Source organism: Ictidomys tridecemlineatus, chromosome 16 (assembly GCF_052094955.1).
Source record: "Ictidomys tridecemlineatus isolate mIctTri1 chromosome 16, mIctTri1.hap1, whole genome shotgun sequence".
Classification (NCBI taxonomy): Eukaryota; Metazoa; Chordata; class Mammalia; order Rodentia; family Sciuridae; genus Ictidomys; species Ictidomys tridecemlineatus.
In genome coordinates this window covers 51,551,211-51,571,550 of record NC_135492.1, presented here as the reverse complement: position 1 = coordinate 51,571,550, position 20,340 = coordinate 51,551,211, and the positions used below count along the sequence as shown (strand labels likewise).

The 20,340-nt window shown below is 62.1% G+C and overlaps 1 long non-coding RNA gene across 1 annotated transcript; it reads left to right on the top strand.

Moving 5' to 3' along the window:
• Positions 1–7,693: 7,693 nt before the first annotated feature.
• Positions 7,694–16,489, top strand: LOC144371187 (uncharacterized). Its single transcript, XR_013431352.1, has 2 exons — positions 7,694–9,288; positions 10,390–16,489. It is a non-coding gene; the product is annotated as an uncharacterized LOC144371187 (long non-coding RNA).
• The last annotated feature ends 3,851 nt before the right edge of the window (positions 16,490–20,340 follow it).

Genomic DNA, 20,340 nt, shown 5'->3' with positions numbered 1-20,340 from the left:
TTATTCACAACCGGCTTTGTTTCTGTAAAACCCCTAATAGAAGAAGGACCAAGGGGGCAGCACCCACTGGGTGACCGCGTGCACTTTAGCTCACTGAAGTCCTCCGGGGGCCCGGTGGCATCGGCGGGTACGAAAACGGCATTCTGTAGCCAAGGAAAGAGCCAGAGAATCGGGCGCGTCCCCTCCTGCCTCAGTCACCTTGCACGGCCCCCGGTCACGGTCAGGGCTCCTAACTCAGCACGGTGGCCTGGCACAGTCGGCCCCGAGGGTCCCTTTCCACAAGTTTCCTTCTTGGTCCTGCCCAACCAGTCCTGGGCCCCCACCGCCTGCCCTGCTCCAGACTCGCGGCCACAGCTGTCACTCCCAAGCTCCGTTCCCTAGCTCTTGGGGCTGCGTGCGAGGCGCTGCAGCTGCCCTGCTGACCAGGCAGGGCCTGCCCGGCCCTCCCTGCAGAATCGCAGCCGAACAGGAAAGAGGAGGGTCAGTCGATGCGTGCCCTTTGCCAAATGTATTTCATTCCGACTTCGCCCTCAGAGGAAACACGGCCCGCCCGCCCGCCCGTGTGTTGAAAGAAGAGGATGCACACCGGAGAAGTCCCAGGGTGACGGGAACCAGCCACCCTCCCACCTGTCACCTTCACGGGGCCAGCGGAGGTACTCCTGCCTCTCCAGGCCCCCCTGAGCCCCCTGACCATGGCAGATGTGGGCCGTCCAACCCCACAACCCTGTGCGGCCCGGGATGCCGTGTCAAAGCACTCAGAAACACGGACGTCTTTCTGACGGCGACGGTTGTCATTGGCTCGAGGACCTCCCCTGCGCCAGGAATTCAAAAGGCTCTAGCACCCTGATTCTGACTGCAGCCCCGGGTAGCCTCCCCTCCCCAGCCTCGCCATCTTCTCAGACTCCGGCAGCCAAGCCTGAGACAGGGACCGAGACTGGGCGGTTTCTTTGGGAGCAGGAAGAAACCGAGGCAGGTGAGCAGAGAAGCTGGGGAGTGGTGGGTGTCCATCAGAGCGACTTGGGAGGCTGAGGCAGGAGGACCGCAAGTTCAAGGCCAGCCTCAGCAACTGAGCAAGGTCCTAAGCAACTTGGCACGACCCTGTCTCTAAATAAAAAGTAGAAAGGGCTGGGGATGTGGCTCTCAGTGGTTAAATGGTCTCTGGCTTTGATCCCCAGTACCCCCCACTCCCCGGCCCAGGGAATGGAAGCCTAATTCTGTTGGGGGTAACTCCAGCAAATGGTGTAAAGCACACATTGTGGGGGACCGCAAGCAGAGAAAGTCCCACACAAGGGCATGCGAGGGGGCACTGGAGAGGCCAGAGTCCCACGGCTCCCACTCAGCAGATACAGAAAGCTGGCCTGGAAGCATCCGCCCAGGGTCCCAGGTGCAAGACACCTGGGCCAAGAGGAAGGGGTCTTCCCAGCTCCCAAGCCACACAGGCAGGCTGAGAGGCGCCCTCTCTACACACCTCCCTGGAACGCTTGCGGCTTTAGCTTATTAGAAGCAAAGGATTACCAGCTCCTTCTCCAGGGCAGCCTGATCCCGCTTCCCAGCCCGTTCCTGGCTCTGCAGGTCCCTGCTCACCCCCTCGCCTGCCTGCCGGACCCCAGTGCAGCAGGGGCCTCCGGTGAGCATGCAGATGCCCTTGCAGGCCTGCTTCTTGTCCAGGAAATCCCCCTAACTCAATTGGGGGGCGGGGGACATCAATCAATTTACATGGTAACGGGAAGGGACAGCCAAATGGAATCCCCCTCTGCCTGGCAGGGCACAGCCTGCCGGCAGCCTACACGCTCCAAGGGCGCAGCTGAAAACCCCGGGGGATTTGTTTTTCTTTCCCTGACTCGGGGACTCTGATCTCTCACTTAACCTCTGACCTCCTCAATTCAGATCACCAGGGAACTGGCAGCTGGGGCTGGGGCTGCTGTGAGTGGCAGCCTCTGGCCTGGGCCGGGCTGGGCTGGAGGGGAGCAGGGGGAGGCAGAGGCCCAGGGCAGGGAGGAGCTGCGGCTGCAGACCCTGCCCCTAATCCTCCCGGGCACAGGGGGGCCTCCTCCCAGAGGTGCGCGCCCCTTAGACCTTCCAGCACAAGTGGCTGGTGCAGGGGGCAGAAATTTAGACTCTGCCCAGACTCAAAGGCCTCCGCTGGGCCTGGCTTCACCAAAGACCCCTGGCCTCCCCACCCCCACCGCACAGCACCCCCCCACACTCCAACAGCCCGGAGTTCCTTGCAGTGACTAGAGCCCGGTATGAGGACTTGTTTGAAATTGAATCAGCCATTTTTATTAAACCATATATTTTCATTCCTGCCAGGCTCTCTGTAGAACTCTCCCTGCATTCCCGGGGCTGAGGCCTGATCTCCACCCCCAGCCTCCCAGGCCCCCTCCTCTCTCCGGGGGGCTGGGCCCAAGTCTGCAGGAAAACCCCCGGAATCACAGAGTCTTAAAGCCCCCCCCCCCCAGCGCCCCAGGTTTGCAGCCCTGGCCGCCGCCACCTGGCCACACACGGCGGAGGCCCGGGCTGGAGGACCACTCTATCTGGGTGTCTGCTGGGACTCTGGCAGGAGCTGTTCCCCGCCCGCAGATCAACACTTCTGCAGCGCTTCCCTGCGGCCTCCGGGCCCAGATGCGCGTGGGTGGCCTCCCCGCGCTCTCCAGGTCCTGGCCGGTCCATGCACTGACTTATTCTCCGTCTCCTTGGACGGGCACCTGGCGCGGGCGGCAAGTCGGCGCGGCCGTTGTGACTCCCAGGCTGCACGAACCCGGGGCCTCCTGCGGGGGCGGGAAGGCCCTGGAACCCAGCCCCGCCCTCACCAGAGCCAGCCCTCGGGGCGCGGTGCCGCCCGGGGAGCGCCGAGGCTCCGCCCACCCTGACGCTCTGCTGGGATTGGCCGGCGGCAGGCCCAGGTGTGCGGGGGGGGGGGGGGGCGGGAGGCTTTGGAAAGGCTCCTACATGTTTGGAAAGGACCCAGCTCTGCCCAGGGTGGATGCCTGGAGGCGCGGGATCCAGCTCCCGGCTGAGTTCGGCAGGCTTCCTGTGCACACGACGTCACCGGAGCCCGGCCAAGGTCTTGGGAGGGGAGAGAGGGGAAACTGGGACAATCCAGACGGACAGCAACCTGGACGTCCCCAAAATTCAGTGTCGCTGGAGCTGAGAGCAGGAGGAGGGAACGACCCCCTGCCCACTGACCACCTGGAAGGGTAACCTGCAGGGGTCGCAGCAGGGTCTTTTGTCCCCCGACACCAGGGCTCTGAACTTTGCCTAAGAGCAACAGAGGATCAGCGGAGGAGGGACATGATTGACACTGCGCTTTAGAAAGCCCCTTCAGCTGTCCGTGGATCCAGTGCAGACAGAGGGGAGTCCCAGAGAGAGGTGACGGCCTCACTTAGGACCCCAAGGCCGCGAGCTGACCCACCTAAGGAGTAAAGGAGCAGGGGTGTTTGTCCCCAAGGCTGCTCCTGGGAGGGTGACCCCAGCAGCTCAGCCTGCCCCCTGCAGCGTCTGAGGGGACATGGCCCCCGGAGCATGTGCCCAGCTCCATTCCAGCCACTAGGAGGTGAAGGACTGAGGCCACTCACCCCGAAGAAACCCGTGAATGGGAAGGTGACAGGTGCAGGGGGGGGGTTAGGAGGAAGCGAGACCACACAAAGGAGGGCAGCGAATCAAGGATGCTGACCAGGGGACCTTTAGCCCCCAGCCTAAGACGAGCACCAACCTAGCGTCACAGCCGTGGGGCAGGTTCGCGGGTGCTGCTGGTCGGGCTGCCTGGACTCCTGGGTACTGGACGGAGGAACCTGGGTATTCGTGGGAGGCCAGGTGCAGGAGGGGTGTGCAGAGCCTAACAGCTCAGCTCAATTCTGTGTCGTCCCCGCTCGGCCTCGTGCCCCCTCTCCACGATGTCCTCCTCGGTCCACTTTCTCGTTGTCCCATCTGTGGCACAGCTGGGCTGCTGCTGAATTATTTTGGGGTCAAACGGCAGAAACCCACTCAAACTAACTCAAGTCCAGCAGGACAAAGGCTGGGGAGGAGCGGAAGGAGGAAACCCAGCCAGGCTCCCACAGGCTGGGCACCAGAGACCGCGGAGACTCCAGGGCAGGAAGAGGCCTTTCTGAGCTTCTTTCCCTCTGTCTGTCCTTCTGTCTCATCACATGATGTGGCCACTTAGTAGGTGCCAACACGAACAGGCTTCGTCCTCTGTGTCTCAATTCCTAATTCTCAGGGAAGGACCCTCTGATTGGTAAGCGCTAGAAGACCCGACACAAACAGGCTTCAGGGAGGAAGAAAATCCAAATTTATTGACATGGGAAACTTAAAAAGTCCATGTGGGCTTCAGGCATGGCTGGACCTGGGGGTTTAACCTGTCACTACCTTGGCCCTATGTTGTGCCATGTTGTTTCTGTTCCCAGCAGGTTGCCTGCAGGGTCAGCGCCTCTGCTCCTGGGATCCCTGCAGCAGGGGGCGCTGGTATCAGAGAAGGAGCCCTGGATGTACAGATGTGTGCAGGGAACCTCGCATGACACCCATGGGTGCCCCCACCCCAAGAGGTTTCCTGATACCCACCTGGGAACCCACACCTCCAGGGTCCCTCCGGGCGGTGGGGAGCATCTGGGAGTGGCAAACAGGGAAGGGGATGCAGGCCATGCTCCCGGCTGCCCACTGGCTATGTGACCAGGGCAGGCAGGTGACAGCCTTCTGGCCTCCGTCGGAGTACGATGATACTGGAAAGCCGTTAGCAGAGGCCCGTGGGCATCGAGGACCACTGTGCCACCTTCTCTGTCCCACCGGGAGAGGTGACGGGAGCAGCAGCAGGACGTCCAGCTGACCACCCTGGCTCGGTCTCTTGCTGCCCAGACAGGGAGGGGGGTCTGGCTGCGGACCTCCTTGCTCCTGCAGGCAGCCACCTGGGGCTGGCCTGTCTGCTGTGTCACCTGAGGCAGGTCATGTGATTCTCTCAACCTTGGGCTTGCATTCACCTGGGGCACTGACCCTCGGCTGAGGGCAGAAACAAGACAGGCCCTGGCACCCGGAGAGTTTATATCTAGTGGAGAAATGCGGTCAGATACACACACACACCCTTCCACACAGCCATCGGCCCTGGGAGAAGTCAAAACAGGGCGAGGAGGCGGGGAGAGGGGCCTGCTGGTGACCAGGAGCTTGGAGCACCCTGGCATCTGTCACCCAGCCAGGGAGACGCAGCCTGCCACACAAAGACCTGGAAGAGCTTCTCAGCCTACGGGAAGGGCATGCACGGAAGCCCCGAGGCAGGAGCAGCGTGCATTTCAGCTGCAGAAAGGCCAGAGGGGGCTGGACGGAGCAGCCAAGGACAGGAGACCCTGGAGGGACCCACAAGGTTTCTGTGCTGACCTCCTGCAGGGTCAGCTGCAGGTTGGTTCATCTGGGGGAGGCTGCTGCTTCTGCCCAGGTGGCTACCCAAGGGCTACCCGGTAGCCCTTCCCTCCTGCGGCGGCAGGGATGGGAATTGGTGGTCAGCGCTGTTGGAGGGCCTGTGACTGAGGAGATGGCCTGGTCCCCGCTGCTGCTCCGGTGAAATCCAGCCCAGCGGCTGCCGGGATCCACGTCAGCGGGTGCGGCTGGCCCCGCCCCCGGGGGAGGGAGATCCTATTTCGTGACAGATGAGACACTGGGGACGAAATCCGAGGGCGTTGAAAGGTGCAGCCGCTGGCTCCGTCGCTTTTCCTGCGCTCGGCGGGCGGGGCCTCAGCTGTGAATAAAGGTTTCGTGGAGATCTTGGGCCCGGAGGGGGTGGGGCGGGCTGTCATAGATCTACAGGCGGGTCCCCGAGCTTCCGCTGAGCACATGGCACAGAATCTCTCCTTTCACCTGAGATGCACGCCCGCCCGCCCACCTGTCCACCCACCCATCCACCCACCTACTTATACACATGCTGAGGCTGGGGCTGGAGCAGCCGCCAGGTGGATTCAGCGGGTGGGCCACTTAGGACTAGCTAGGGACCTCAGGGGACCGGCCTCCCCTCTCTGAGCCTCTGGGTGCAAACACGTACCTCTTAGGGCTATTTAAGGATTGTAAAGATACTGCCCAGAAGGGACAGAGCTCAGGGCCTGGAAAGTACCCACAAGTGCTTGTTCCACATGTCAGGGACCAAAGGCAGTGACCCCAGGGCTCAAAATGCAGTCAGAGCCCCGTGAGGAGCTCGCCGTTCAGGACCCGAGTGACCACAGCGTGGAGGAGCACGGAAGAGCTGGCACCGCAGGCAGCCTCGGGGACTGGGAGTGACACTGGCACGAGCCATCGAGAATGGGTAGGGACACACAGCCCTCGTGGGAGGAGAGGATGCCTCTAAGAGGCACGTTCTTAGAGAGTTGCTGTGCACAGTGTGGCTCAGGGACACGTGGCAGGGCATCTCCAGGAAGCTTGCTGAGGGTCCAGATCCTCAGGCCCACTCAGACCCTCTGACTCGGCACCTGCCTTGGAGCAACTGACAAGATCCAGGTAGATCCACCACGAGGGGTTCAAGGCAGAGGATCTCTGATAAGCTCCACAATAGCAAAGGAGGGCGGGCAGGAGAGAGCTCCCCTGACCTTCTCCTGACCTTGGTGGGACACCCCAGACCCAGTGGCCCCAGGTGCCTGGGGAGCAGAGACGCAGAGACCACCTGCAAGTGGGATGCGACAGGGAAAAATGGCGTCTGAAGCTGCATTTGTGCCAGTCGGCTCGGGGCAGGGGGTGCAGCCTTGCCGCCCACCCCCTGGGCTCATTCATTCTAGAAATACCTGCGGGGTAGTGTGGTGGGCCGGAGCCCACAGGAGTCCACCCTGGCAACACCCTGAGCCCTCGCATACACCGCTCTCTCCCTGGTCCTCATTTGTCCGGTCCAGAGCAGGGAGTGTCACACCTGAAACCCCCTCCGTCACGTGCCTGATTTCTGTCCCCCACGTTCCCCGCCACTTCCACCCGTGAAGAGTGGAAAATCCCCAGCCCTCGCGGTCTTAGCGGAGGATCCCGGAGGCAGAGTGAGGATTCAGAGTGAGGATTCACGTACAAGTGACTCATTAGGAAACGGGAGGCGGGAGAGGGAACTGGGGATGGAGACAGAGGGTGGCTGTGGCTCCGTCCTGCAGGGGAGGCCGGAGTCTCCAGGGGACTCAGGCCAAGGGAGCAAGTGGGGCCACCACCTCCCAGGCCCCTCAGCCCTGCCCTGGTGCAGGAAGCTGTCCCAGGAGCCTGGACAGACCCCAGGATCCTGGCCACAGGTGGCTCTGAAAGACACCAAAGGCTCTGCCAGGCCAGCGGTCAGCGCTCGCCAAGTCTTTCCCAGGAAAGTCACTTGAGAAGATCACACGGGACAGGTGGCCCCTGTGCCCCACCTGGGGCAGTCCCCGCGGCTGGCCTGGAGCTGTGGGAAGGCGGCAGAGTCCTGCGTGGCCTCAAGGTGAAGTGGCCCTCGTCTGAGAAGTCCCTGGGTCTCCCAGCGGCGAGGCCCAGCACTGCCACCTCCAGCCACCACGCTCAGTGCGTCCCCTGGGGTTGGGCCTTGGGACAGGCTGGGACGCAGGCCCACAGCGCGTGCCCTCCACGCGGCCTTGCCATCACCGGGCAGAGCTGATGAGTGGCAGCAGCGACTGTGTGGTCTGCAGAGACTCAAATATTTACTCGCCGGCTGCGCAGCGCCCGCCAGCCCGCGGGTGCTATTTCTGGGCTCCGGATCCTAGAGTCCTAGAGCTGCTCATGGAAGCCTCGGCTCTTCCTTTAAATCACTCTCACGCATTCGCGGAGCTCCCATCCCAGAATACTCCCTCCTGGTTTCCAGGGAACTTGGCTCCCGTGGGCTTCGGCTGCAAAGGGGAGATGGCCATCGTCTCTCAGGACAGGACCGTGCAGGGACCTCAACGTGCGGAGCCCAGGGTGCCCGCCGGGGGACAAGGTGGGCAGCGAGAAGCAACCTGCAGAAGGTCGCAGAGCCGGGCCCCCAGGTCCACCGCCAGGTGCCACCTCTGCTGTGCCAGCAGTTTCCCCTCAGTGCCAGCTCACAGGCACACTTTGACAGAGCCGCCATGCTGGGAAGTCCCCCGTGGGCATTCCCAGGAACCCAGGGGGACATCCAGACAATAGCCAGCAATAGCCTCAACTGAGCAGCCTCCAAGACTGAAGTCTGCAGCAACCACAGGAGCTTGGAGGCAGACCCTGCCCTTCTGGAACCGTCCATGGAGACCCCAGCTGCAGCTGATCCCTTAAGGACAAGCTGACCAAAGGCCTTGAATTAGAGGTGGCGGCTGCACTATGCCCGGGCCCCCGACTGCAGGGCTGGGAGATGACAATGGCCTCAACAGGCAACCTGTGGGGATTTGTTACGCAGCAATAGCTGACAAATACACACCGGCTTGGACAGGCCTGGGAAGGGAGATCCAGCCGCGCAGCCTGCTGTTGCTGACACACTATGGTTCTCCTTAACAGAGGAGCTGCTGGGACAGTCCCAGGTGTCTCACAGAAGCCCCTGAGGTCTTTGGGAGGGGGGCAAGTGGTGTCCTGTAGTGCGGGTATCAGCAGGAGTGGGGGACAGTGACGGGGCTTCAGTTCCTGAAGTAGCAACAGCCTTATTTCTTTTAGAACTGGCCTCCTTTCACTCAGTGACAGTCACTTCTGACCAATGGGCGGGGTCCCCTCCCCCTCTCCTACACAATCTGGTTCCCAGAGACCTGGACAGGAAGTCCTCTGGCCAGTTCTAAACCACAGATTCCCTGTCCTTCCCGCCTATGGACGTCACTTGTGGCAGGACGGGGTGCTGGGTGCAGGGGGCTCTCCTCCCTGCGGAGTGTGGAACGTCTGGTTCCCGATGCAGAAATCAAACCTGTGCTTTAGACTGCAGAAATGGAAGGCCACCAGGCCCCTTATCCATACGTCCACATCGGGGCACAGACTCGGGGTCTGGACATGGACTCCGGGTGCAGCTGCCTGAGCCCTCTGCATCCTGGGCAGGGAAGTTGGGGAATCGGGCGATCTGAAGAGAGGCTGGATTCCTGAGCCCCGTCGCCATAGCAACAGACTCCGCTGCTTCTGGGAGGCAGGACCGGGAGGCTGTTACATAAGAGCCAACTTCTTCCCGGCAAAGGGAAAGAGAAAAGCGGGGGACACCTAAGAAAAGGGCAGAGGCTGGCCAGAGGGGGCGAGGCCGTGGGCTCCTTGGGAAAGGAACACCCGTGTCTTTCCATGGAAGCAGCTTCGTGGCGCAGGATGGCTGCTGCCGACTTGGGCAAGTAGGAGGTGCCCGGCAGAGAACGTGGACGCAGCCCCGGGGGCACCTGCCTCGCAGAGGTGAGGACAACAGAGAGCACGTGGCCGGGTGGCCAGAGCCAGCCTGGTGGAGGGACCTCAGAGTGGAGGCCTGGGACCTCATGGGGCGCCGCAGCTGCCGCGGTCCTCTGATTTCCCCCCCATCCTGGGGAAGCTTTTCCTTGACAGGAAGAGAAGTGGAAGGCTCGTCTCCCCCCAGGGTCAGAAATCGCACCCCCCCCCACTCTAAAAGCTTGGGCTGAAACTGGGCAGGGGGAGGGGCAGCCTCCAGCCCTGGCCTCCTTCCTGGCCTCCCTCCTCCAGAGCCTCTCTGGCCCTCCTCTGGTGCGGCCTCCCCAGGAGGGCTGGAGTCCTGGGAGTCCACTGGACCTGGGAGTGCACCCATCAGAGCTCCAAGCACCTCACTTCTGGACTCCACCTGGACACCTCCCTGTCTGAGTGGCCCAGGACGCATGTGGAAGACCAAACTGGCCGGCCTCTGTGGCCTAGGGCAGCCATGTGCAGGGCCTGGGGGTAGAGCATGGGCGCAGGGGCGAGCCAGAGAGTGGGCCAGGAGGGCGGGCAGGCCGGGCTGCTCTGGTGTGGGAATCTGAGCCTGTGCTGCTGGGCTCCGGGAAGACCCCGCCCAGGCCAGGCAGGGGGCGGGGCCTCCTGCCAGAACACGTGGTCAGCGAGATTGACAGTTCGCAGACACCTGGGCACAGCCCCTGGGCCTCTCTGTGCTGTGGCAACCCCAGTGTCCAGCCTACTGCCCGCTGGGTCCCAGTCCCCTGGCGGGAGGAGGGACGGCAGTCGGGGTGGCCCTTTGCTGCTGCAGGCGCACGTTACAGGATATTTTTACAAACCCTCACAACCAAAGCCGCCTCTGGATCCCTTGCTGGGGCGCGACGGGGCCACCTCTCCACAGTCAGCCTCCACCGCAGGGGACACACGACAGCTGCGGGGGAGGGGAACCCCCCTTCATCCTGGGGCTCAGCCTCCTGCACAGGGCTCTCCTGAGTTGGCCCGAGAGCCAAAGCAAAAGGCAGTTTTTCCCCTGAGCCTCAGAAGGGTCCATGGAGACTTGGCCCCTGGCCAGCTTCCGGTCACTCCGCGGAGGCCAGTCTTATTTGCTGTCCCCAGATGAAGGCAGAGCGCCAGGGCCTCCCGACAGAAGGACGTCCAAATCCTCTTCTGGGTGATCCCAGCGTGACCTGGTTTAGGACGGCCGACCTCAGGTGCCCCTGCCGGCTGCCCTCAGCCCGAGGAGGGGGGTGACTGGTAAGTGGGCAGGAGGGGCCTTGGGAGCTCTAGTGCCCGTGGGCTCAGGGCCCTGGGGAGAGGACCCGTCCTGGGGGAAAAGGCCAGTCCTGAGCCTGGGCCTTGGCTGTGAGGGAGGGAGGCGCCTGGAAGTTGAGGACTTCCTGGGCGTTTACACCCCACCCTGGCTTCCCACTGACCGGGCAGGGAGGGAGGGTGGGGGCCAGGGGGAGATGGGCCCAGGCCTCTTCCCAGGCCTGCTTGGCAGATGGCTGAGCTGAATTCAGTAGGTGCTCAAGCTGTGCGAGGCACCGGGCGAGGGTTCTGAACCCTGGCTGTCCAAACACAGCCTCTGGTCTCTGCCCCTGAGCCACGGCCACCTGGCCAGTGCCCAGCAGAGCCCAGGGTCTCCTCCGCTGGAGTGGGCAGGAGGCCTTCCCCCCAAATCTGTGTCCATCTGAACCTTGGAAATGGCGTCTGCTGATGGGATCAGTGCACACTGGGAGGACCCCAGATCTGACCGGTATCCTCAGAAGAAGAGGACAGAGGACAGGCGGCGTGAAGCTGGCGGAGAGCGGAGTGGGGCAGCCCTGAGCCTCAGCTGGCCACAGGGGGGGTCCTCCCTCAAAGCCTCGGAGGGCGCAGCCCACCACCCCTGGTTTCGGATCCTATCTTCAGGACTGCCAGGGGACAGAGCTCCCACCTGAAGCTGCCCTGTTCGTGGTCATTGGTCACAGCAGCCTGGGAAATGCACAGACCCATTTTGAAAACAGAGGGCATCCCCGAGGTCCCCGGAGCCGTCCGGCATGTCTGGGTGGCAGTCTGTCGGGGCTCGGTCCCCAGCCACCAGCGAAGGGTGACTCTGTCCTCGGGGCTGCCGTCCTCCGCCCACGTCTCCCTCTCAGATCGGCAGATGGCCACCATCCTTTTTTGGCCTCCCAGAGTCCACTGCCCATTCTAGGAGCCATTAGGTTTATCTTGAGGGAAATATTTCCTCCTGGGTGACTGGGATCTCCAGGAAAATCCCTGATGACCACCTCTTGTTAGAGGACTCCCAGGGACAGGTCCTGCCTCTCCCTGCCGCAGTGTGGCCAGAGCATGGGTCATCTCTAAGCTCAGTCGGCTGGATTTTCTTTCCTGGACCCCTGAGGGGGGTCTGACCAGAGCAGGGTGGGCTGTGGACAGACAGACTCTTGCTTGCAGAGGCTGCTGTGGTCCACACCACAGCCCCCACAGTGGCCTGGGCTCCTGCCCAAGTCCGGGTCTCCTCCTTTGGCCCAGAACCCATTTCCCAACCAACCGTATCCAGATTTCCTGTTGGAAATGGCCTTCCGTCCTTGCATGAGCAACGCCCACAGGTTAGCCAGACGGTTTCTGTTGCTTGCCACCGTGAACTCTAAGACGGCTAGAGAGGGTCAGCTCGGTCTGAGGACGAGGTTTTGTGACTGTAAACTCTAAGACGGCTAGAGAGGGTCAGCTCGGTCCGAGGACTAGGTTTTGTGACCGTGAACTCTAAGACGGCTGGAGAGGGTCAGCTCGGTCCGAGGACTAGGTTTTGTGACCGTGAACTCTAAGACGGCTGGAGAGGGTCAGCTCGGTCCGAGGACTCGGTTTTTCAGAACTCCTGAATAAAAACGAACGAACAAAAAAATCCCAAACACTATGAAAAATGTTATCCGGATTCTTATGTCACCGATCCGAGTGTGAATCAGCTCCGTCACTTTGGAAACCTGCGTGGCAGTATCCGCTGAAGCAGAATCATTTTGGCCTACGACCGTCCAATGTTAAATATAAAACCTCAACAGAAATCCACCCCTGGGTTCCCCCAGAGTCACACTGCTCACAGGGCACCACTCACAGTGTCCCCAACTGGAGTCAGCCCGATGTCTGTCTGCGGGGGAATGGGCGACCGAATCGTGCATATTCACACGACAGCATATGGCAATGAAAACTGCCACTAGACTCGTTTAATGTGTGTCACAGATAATGACGTTCCGCAAGAGAAACGGGGGACGGCGAAACGTCGACATCACCCCATTTTCCATCAGGCCCAGAGGCAGGCAGCGCCGTCTCGGGTTGGAGTGGGATGGCGGCTGCCTGGGTGGGAAGGGGGGGTCACTCTCATACCAGGAGGGGCGCAGGGGAATCCTGGGAATGTCCCGTCCCTTGATCCTGCGCGGGCCACGTGGGAGAGTCCATTTCGTGAAAATGCGCGGGACGGGGAAGGCTTAGGATCCGTAGACTTTCCTGAACGCACACCACGCTGTAATACGTCCACCAAAGACCTGACCTCGCTCTTCACCCTCCCACAGCACCTGGGCTGGTGGCTGTGCTCCCCACGTCCCTCTGGCCCAAGGAGGACGCCTGGAAACAGCTCATTCCGGTCCTTGGTGGGGGTGGCGAAGTGACCGATTCTCCATGTCTCAGTCTCAAACCGCTTTGGAGTGACCACTGTATACCATGGCACCTCTTGGACAGAAGTGTCCTGCGTGGTGGCTCCCACGGGCTGTCCTAGGTCAAGGGCGTCCTCTGGTCTGGTCATGGAGAGGTCTGTGGTGCAAGGGAGACGGGGTGCTGTGCTGCCCGCTTGCTCTGCGTCCCCGTGGGGAGGCACAGGTGAATGGCTGTCCACCTCCACCCGGCCCCCGGACGCTGGGCACCGACAGAACCCTCGCCCAAGGCTCCGTCAGGACTCTCAAGCAGGAGGAGAGCGTGAATTCCACTCCATGACTGCGTTGGTGGAAAGACTGTCACCCAGCCTGGATGCGTTATGGCTTATTTACTATTGTACCGTATTTCCCCTCAATGTGTCGAGGAAGTCAGCGTCGGGGCGCTATCTCAGGGGTTCCTACTGTCTGGGCCCTGCCCCGCCTGGGTTCTCAGCCTTGGACAATGACCGTCCTCCTCCCCCGTTGGCTTGGGTGTAAAAAGTTCCCAGTCTGCAGGGTTTTCAGGACGATGCAAGGGCACACCCTGCAGCCTGGTGGGAGCTCAGGAGATGTCAGCTGTTCATTAACGCTCGCGGCTGCCGGCGCGCGTGGGGCCCGCACACTGGGGCGGGTGAGGCTGGCCACTGAAGGCTCACGTACCCTGTGTCTGCCAGGGCCCTCGCTGGCTGAGCGTGCCCTGTGGGCAGGTTCCTCGCGGCTCACGTGACTCAGCTCCTCACTCCGTCCCTCAAGTGGCTGGTCAGCTGGGCGCCAGGGTTCCTGCTTTGCCATGGAATGAGGAGGCTGTCCGGGCCGTTGCGGTGGCTATAACAAAATGCCTGAGGGAGGCTCCGAGGCCTCACCCGGGTCTGGTGGCAGGTTGGGTCAGCTATTCACTATGGTGACTAAACGTCCCGGCCAGAACATCTGCAGAGGAGGGAAGGTGGTGGGGGCTCCGGGCGTCAGAGACCTCCTGTGGACAGCTGCACTGTTCCCGGGGCCGAGGGGACGCAGGACATCCTGGAGGAAGAGTGTGGGGAGGAGGCAGCTCCCACGGGGATCGGGGAGCAGGGACCCCACTCTCTAGAGACAAATAGAGACCCCAAGCCAGGTCCCCAACTCCCACCCCACCCCATCCCACCCTCAGTGCCACTCAGCAAGTCCCATCGGGGACGAGGTCCCTGCCTGGTTAAGGCTGTCACAGCCCGGCCACTTGTCCCCTGGAGCTTCCTGCGCTGCCTCACGCCAGCTCCTGGGGACACCTCACCTGCAGACCATGAGCAGGTGGGTTTAGGAGGACACTTTCTTACAGAAGAGAAAACTGGTTCCAAGACCACGGCCCGACCCGCGGTCCTCCCCGCATGTCACCAGACGCTCACGTTCAGAAGTGCCTCGCCGCGGGCTTCCAGACGGCACCCTCTGCACGGGGAGGCTATGACTTGCCGCCTGTGTCCCTCCCTGGGGACTGTCCGCTTGAGCGCAGTCTTGGGCACGGTTGTGTGTGTCCCAGAGCCAGCTCCACACCTCGCGTGTCGCAGGGACTCGGCAGAAGTGCATTAAAGAGAGCGAGCCAGGCCAGGCACGGAGGTGCACCCTGAAATCCCTGCCGCTCAGGAGGCTGAGGCAGGAGGGTCTCAAGTTCAAGGCCAGCCTCAGCTCACCTCCTGGACAGACCACTGGCCCTGGGCCCTGGTGATGGCTGCCTCACCTTGGCCCCCTTCCAGAGTTGACTCACCTGGGACCTCAGGACTGTCCAGCAGGCCCCGGGGACAGCAGTGGAGACATCTGAGCTCGGTGGCACAGGGCCACCTGCCTTGGCTCCCACCGTTCCCCTAGGACAAACTGTCATCAGTGAATGGAGGTGACGAACGTCCCAAGGGCCAGCCCTGTCTTCCCTGCACGCAGACTTGGGCAAGGTGTCCCCCAGAGCCTCGGTGTCCTTGTGGACAACAGCAACAGCCCTAGGGCAGAGACCACGACCCCACCTCCGCATCCTCCTCCTGGGCGTCCCTTGGTGAGCGGCGGATGGGGCCGGCCAGCCGCTTCCAGGGTCCAGGGTCGCCCACTTCCTTCTCTGGGCGAGGCTCCTCCACCTCCTCTCGGCTAGCCCCCCGCCCTGGTGGCCACCCAGCCACAGGCTTCTCCTGCCACAGGCCTGGCCGGACCCAGCGTCCCCCGTGCCACGTGGGCTGGACTGTCCGTTCTCGGCCCCTCGGCTCCCCCTGCTGGTCTCTACCTGCTCCCAGAGCTGCCTGAGCCCCAGGACGTCCCCTGCCCTCCAGGGGCCCCACAGCTCCTCCTGGTGACCCCTGGAGATGGCTCAGCCAGGCCACCCTGACCTCCGGCCAGGCAGCGCGGGACTCCAGGGCCTGCAGCTGCTCTTCTGCTGACCCGGGCAGGGAGCGTGTCTCCATGGACTCAGGAGGCCCAAGCTGGGACGGCGGCTGTCCCCGGCAGGGACGGAGCCCGTCTGGGCCCCCTGGGCCTGCAGATGTGGCCCGGGACCAGTGCTCAGGAGACAACAGAAGCAGCGGCCTGCCCTGCCCAGGTTCCCCTGGCCCCCAGTCAGAGTGCTCCAGGCCCCGCCACGCCACTTCCTGTCCCCAGGGATCGGCCGCCTGAAGGCAGCTCAGACCCCGAGGGTTGGCAGTTCATATTCTTTTGGCAAAACACCAGCTTTTCTTTTCCAAGGGAAAAAGCAAAACACAGAGAGACACTCACATAACGTCTTGGAAAAGTGCATTTTGAGGAGCGAGGGAATCAGAACCACGTGCGGCATCCTCCCTGGTCTCCTAGAGCCGCGGGGACAGCCGCTGGGGACGGGGAGTGAGGTCCCCGAGGCAGGGAGGGCCACCATTCAGCACTCTGACTTTCCCTCCTCCCCTCTGGACCAGGCTCCGGGGTCTTGTTCACGGCCAGGAAAGGGTAGTGGATGGACACTAAGCTTGTGTGGTTGACCCCAAGAGCGGCCTCCAAATCTCTCCCCGAGGACAGGCCAGGGACATCGGTGGGAGCCGAGTGTCTGTAAGCAGGTTCTGAGGTGAGTGTGTTGATTTTTCTCTTTTTGAATGGTCTTGTTCTGCCGATGCAGACGGGCCCACAGGCAGACTCTCTGTCCTGCACCCAGCATGGCCCCGGGCAGGACCCAGGAGGACCAGGCCTTTCGGCTTCCTCACCTACAGCCAAGGGAAACTCTAAAGGTCTTTATTCTTGTCCCTGGTCTCCCAGGAGCAGGTGACCGCACCAGCCACCCGCCTGCTCTGTGTCCTGAGGGTACCCAGTGTTTAATGAGCGTCGCGCTGTAGGAGACCCCGGCACCACAGATTCCATCCTGCACCTCAAGGGGAGCTGCTCTTCTGCTCGTTTTACAAACAAGGTGACTGAGGCACAGAGGGGTTAAGAAAATCAACCAAGGTCACACAGCCAAGAGTTGGGAAACCTGGGACTTGCCCCAAAGTCTTTGCCAATGCAAAAGCCTGAACTTCTGCTATGTCCTTCAAAATACCTCTGCTTTTGGAATTTGTGGCACTCACCTAAAAAGGTTTTTTCTTGTGTGTGATATTCCTACTTTCCTCCCGTCACTTAGTAAAAACCTCTGCCACCCTCTGAGCCAGGTTTCCTGGGTCCACAGAGCCTCCTATTCTGTCCCCCGGGATGGGCCAGCTGCGGGCCCCCCTGCGTGTTAGACAAGCGCCTACCACTGAGCTGCTCAGTCCTCCCTGAAGATGCTTGGGAACTTGGATCAGCCAGGACTCTGCCACCTCCAGTCTCTAGACACCGGGTGCCTTCCTGGGGCTGCACAGTCACCCCACAGCAGAGAAGCCGCTCCGTGCGCGCGATGACCAGCAGCCGGGCTTGGACCCACACACAGTGCGTTTAACCCCTCGCTGGAGACTATGTGGCTCAGAGTTCTCGTCTACACAGCAGGCAGAAGGAACCTGGGTGAGAGACACGCGGCTGCCGGGCGCTGGCTTGAGCCCCTTCCCCTGACCCCTCGCTCTCCCGGGAGCGTGACCGTCGCTGGCTGTGGCCGGGGCTGCGTGAGGCCTCCGCTCCTGAGCTTAGGGGCAGCGGCGTGGGGGTGTGGGGGCCAGGGTGGAGGAAAACTCGGAGGGAACAGGTTGCAGTGTGGACTGAGGCTCGTTAGGTGACGAGGCAGCGGCAGGCAGGTGGTCAACTCCCAAACCAGAGACTCCTGCAAGAAACGGGCCTCCCAACACGCGGGCCACGGGAGGCCCTGGGAGCTGCGCAGGAGGGGAATGTGTTTGGAGAGATGGATGACAGCCCAGTTCACTGTGAGGTCCACTGGGACCTCGGGCTCGGAGCCCCGGACGGCTTCTTTCCTATCTTTTCAGTCTGTGATAAATGCAAAAAAAAGGAAGAAAGAAAATCCCAGAAATGGAGTGTGCCACCACCGTCACCGTCACGGGGCCATGACTGAGTCGCCCGCGTCGGGCATGTTAGGGAAATGTCCACCAGGTGCGACGGCGGGCAGGCGGCGTTTCTGGCCTAAGCTTTATTTAAACTGCCTGGATCGATCCGAGTGGATGTGACATGTCCCCGCTTCGGGGCAGGGCGCGTTTCCAATCAATCGAGTTCCCTGGGACTCGGTGCTGGAGAACCCAAGGTCATAGAACACAGAAAGGAAACTCACCAGTGGCAGAGTCTGCGTCTGGTAAGGATGGCCGGCGTCACCGTGGGGACCTCGCCGAGCAAGCGGGCCCATCGGATTCGGAGGTGACTCCGGGTTGGTGGCTTCCCGAGGGTCAGTCGGCAAGAACCAGGCGGCGGCAGAGTGGGGGTGGGGAACCGAGTCGGGTGCGGCCTGGGGTGGATCTGCATGGAGACGCGCTGCTCTGGGGTCTGGAGGCCCTAAGGCACCCGCAGCCTGTTCTGGTGATAAACAGATTGGGGTCCAGACCTCTGCCCTCCACCTCCCAGAGTGACGTGGGGACGCTGGTGGCCGGAGCTGGCAGGCAGCCACCTGAAACCATTTTAAGAATGGCCGTGAAATATGATCCCTGCCTGCCCCGTTTCCTGCAATTGGTCTCCCTCTCCGGGTTCTGGCGCTCAGGAGAGGGTGGGCACCCAGTGAGAGTCCACCTGGAAATTAAGGAATTCATTAGAATAACAAAGGCCGCTCGATGACTTAGATCTCAAGGTCCTTAACCCTGCGGCTCCTCATCCTCACCTGGTTTTACAGTTTGAAGCACAGAGAAGGGAGGTAACTTCCCCTGGGCCACACAGGAAGAAGGGAGGGACCCCAGACCCCAGCATTCCCAGGCCCTCTACCTGCACAGGTGCATGGCATCCTGCAGACACCTCCCCAACACACAGGGACCGAGGGGGGGGGGGTCTCTTCCTCCTTTGCATCAGGTGTCCCAGGAGCCGCAGAAGGAACTGGCGGATATGGTGGTGCACATCCCAGAGACTCGGGAGGTTGAGGCAGGAGGATCCCCACCCAGCCTCAGCAATTTAGGGAGGCCCTGAGCAACTCAGCAAGACACTGTCTCTAATAAAATATAAAATAAGGACTGGGGACGTGGCTCAGTGGTTAAGCACCCCTGGGTTCAATCCCTGGAGAGGGAGGGAGGGAGAAAGAGAGAGAGAGAGAGAGAGAGAGAGAGAGAGAGGAACAGCTGTGACCTGCCCTTCTGCCATGTTCATTCCCGTGAAGACACCAGTGAAAATAACCCTTAAACTAACGTCACAGAATAGAAGGCAGCGTGAGGAACGGGGGCTTCTTCAGTGGACGTCCCCTCTTAAGGAAGGGCTTGTGAGTTTGAATGACAAGGGATGACAGGGACATTGAGATGGGGCACCGCTGACCCCCAGGTGGCAGGTGCAGGGGGCCAAGAGGCAATGAGCCGGTCACATGGAGGAAGAGGGCCACGGCTGCTCCATCTGCGTCCCTCCCCCTGACCCAGGCCTCCCCTCAGGACGAGATGCTGGTGGACTGGTGGCTTTTGTCCTGGGCCTCAGCCTTGGGGCACGTGGCTGTCCCTCTGCCCCTCGGCCCAAGCCCCAGTGGACAGGCCCTGCTTGCTCTGCTGCTGAGACCGGATGAAGGGAGGGACGCCCGGCCAGCCCCCAGGTGACCGGGGACACTAGCTCCTGCAGAAATCCTGCCAGACCAGCACATGAGCACTGTGGCCGCAGACGGCCTGGGCAGCCCACAGGATCTACCTCCTCCTGCAGGTGGGAGCCCAGGAGGCGGGCAGGTCGGCGAGGCCGGACCAGGGGCCTGCGAGCCAGGCAGCAGGGTGTCCAATGCGCAGATGACCCCAGAGCCCTAAAGCTGCTCTGGCTGCTCCGGGGGAAGTGCTCCAAGGGGCGGGCAGCAGAACGGAGGCCAGTCTCCACTGAGTGGCTTTCAGGCAGGGACTGGGCTGGACCCAGACGGTACCAGGGAGAATTCGGTGATCCAGCTCCTGCTGCCCTGGAGTCTCCACTGATTTGACACTCGCCAGGGGACCCAGCTCTGGGCCTGGGGACAGACACGCCAGGGCCCACCTGCTCACGCAGAGCAGGGGGGTGGGGCGAGGTCCAGGGACCAGCAGTGCCCAGGAGAGGTCGAGACCACCCCCCGAGGCCGCCCAGCCCTGGGTAGCACCAGGTCTGGACAACCAGAGAGGTGCCCGGAGCCCTGCCACCAGTGTCCCCTTCTCCTTCCCGCAGGGCCCACCAGGGGGAGACGGGGAAGGGCGGGGACAGGGCAGAGAGGACATCCTCAGGTACCGCCACGAGCGTGGCACCCAGAACCCCAGAGATGGCCGCCCCTGGGCAAGAAGCATTGGACCCAGCACGAGGCGCAGGTTAAATGACCCCGGGTGGAGCTGACCAGCCGCACGGGTTCAGTCACAGACTCCGGCTGACCACCAGGCGGCTTCTGGGGGAGACGTCCCTTCGCTAGTGACGCAAAACAACCCACCCGTTCCTTTGACCCTGCGGGTGCTGTTGGGAGGTGTCCCTGGCCCATCGCCCTCACCCCAGCCATTAGGAGCCCTAAGTATTGTCATCCGTGTTTCGCTGACAAGACATTAAGGCCACCTCAAGGCCTTGACTTCCTGCAGGAGCCGGCCTGTGGCTCTGGGCAGACGGGGACCGTCCCCTTCCTTCACGGACTGCCGTGTAATAGCCAGACCCATCGCCTGCTTGGCCAAGAACTCCAAAAAGACAGTCACGTGAGCTATAACCATGGAGCCGGGGACAATGGGACTCCTCCTGCTCCCGGTGCAGACCGGCCTCCCGGTCGGCTGGCACGGAGGTGGGGCGTGTCCACCTGCAGGTGCTCTGGGCCCAGGCTCAGCCCGCGGCCCCCGCAGGGAGCTGGGCAGCGCGGGGAGGACCCGGTGGCAGGGCTGGGCTCCTCTCCGCAGTGTCTCCTGGTGGCTCGGCCGAGGGC